We start from the raw sequence: 1,775 nt of genomic DNA on the forward strand, positions 1-1,775 counted from the left end.
GAGTTAGGATTGAGGAAACATAGTGAGTGAGAAGAACATGTTAGAGACGGGGCGCGCTCTCCCGGCAGCCCGCGCTCCCTGACCCCGCGCCGCCGAGCGCCCCACGGACTCAGCGGTGGGTGGCGCCGCCTTGGGCTCCTGCCTCCCCGGCTCCAGGCTCCACGCTGCCACCACCTCGGCCCATGGGCAGAGTCAGCAGGCGGGCAGGCATTAATCTGAAGAAAAGATGTCCCTATACGATGACCGGGGAGAGGAAACCAGTGACTCAAAAACAGAAGGCAGGTCCAAAAAACCCAAACTTCTGCAGTCAGCTTCAGGTGAAGAAGGCAGCTCTCACTCAAAGGCCAAAGGACGAAACAAAGTACAGTTCTTGCCCCAGTCATTGACCTAAAACGAGGTGGCTCCTCAGATGACCGGCAAATTGTGGACACACCACCGCATGTACCAGCTGCGCTGAAGGATCTTGTTCCCACTGGGTTTTCTGCAGGGGAAGTTCTGATTCCCTTAGCTGACGAATATGATCCCATGTTTCCCAACGATTGTGAGAAAGTAGTGAAACGCCAGAGAGGAATGACAAAGACAGCGGGAGCTGGAAAGACAAAAGGAAATAGAAGAAAGAGAAAAAAGGCATAAACACAGACATGATGCAAGTGAGTTTTCAAGGAGATCAGATCCAGATTGTGATGAGGATGAAGATTAGGAGCGAGAGAGGAGGAAAACAATTATGGGCGGAGCTGCCATTGCCCCACCCACTTCTCTGGTAGAAAAAGACAGTTACCCCGCGATTTTCCTTATGAAGAGGACTCAAGACCTCGATCACAGTCTTCCAAAACTGCCAGTCCTCCCCCAGTGTACGAGCAACAAGACAGACCGAGATCTCCAACCCGGCCCAGCACAGCTCCTTCCTCGCTAACTTGGAGGGGCACGGTGGCGCGCAAGAGCATACGGAAGTACGGCTTCCGGGAGGGCCGGGGTCTGGGGAAGCACGAGCAGGGGCTGAGCACCACCCTGTCGGTGGAGAAGACCGGCATGCTGGGTGGCAAGATCATCGTGAGTGACGCCACAGAGAAAGATGCATCCAAGAAGTCAGATTCAAATCTCTGACTGCAATACTTAAGTGTCCTACTAAAGTGGCCCTACTAAGGAACATGGTTGGTGCAGGAAAGGGGGATGAAGACTTGGAAGTTGAAACCAGGGAAGAATGTGAAAAATATGGCAAAGTTGGGAAAAGTGTGTTGTTTGAAATTCTGGTGCCCTTGATGATGAAGCAGTACGGATATTTTTAGAATTTGAGAGAGTTAAATCAGCAATTCAAGCAGTTATTGACTCGAATGGGAGGTATTTGGGTGGATGGGTGGCAAATGCATGTTTCTACAGTGTGGAAAAATTCAGGGTCTTGGATTTGGCAGAACAAGTTTGATTTTAAGAACTAGAACACAAGTCATCTCCGGTGATCCTTAAATGAACTACAAGCTGAGAAAAGAAGGAAAAAGGTCACAGCTTCCATGGCTGTTGCATACTGAGACTCTTGGAGGGACTTCTAAGATATATGTTGATTGATCCCTTTTTTATTTTGTGGTTTTTTAAATATAGTATAAAAATCTGTTTAAAAACCAAACAAAAAGAAAATGTTAGAGATAAGGTTGGAGAGATGGGAGGCAGTAATAAGAGATAAAGAATAGTGGATTTGGCACATAATCTGGAGGCAGAACTAACAGAGGTTGCTGATGATTGGTGATGGAAAGGTAGAAATTAAGGATGAAACCTAGGTTTTT

The 1,775-nt window shown here is 48.2% G+C and overlaps 1 pseudogene; it reads left to right on the forward strand.

Moving 5' to 3' along the window:
- The first annotated feature begins 226 nt into the window (after positions 1-226).
- Positions 227-1,420, forward strand: LOC105504999 (annotated as a pseudogene).
- Positions 1,421-1,775: the final 355 nt, after the last annotated feature.

This window comes from Colobus angolensis, unplaced genomic scaffold, assembly GCF_000951035.1.
Source record: "Colobus angolensis palliatus isolate OR3802 unplaced genomic scaffold, Cang.pa_1.0 Scaffold97, whole genome shotgun sequence".
In the NCBI taxonomy this organism is placed as follows: domain Eukaryota; kingdom Metazoa; phylum Chordata; class Mammalia; order Primates; family Cercopithecidae; genus Colobus; species Colobus angolensis.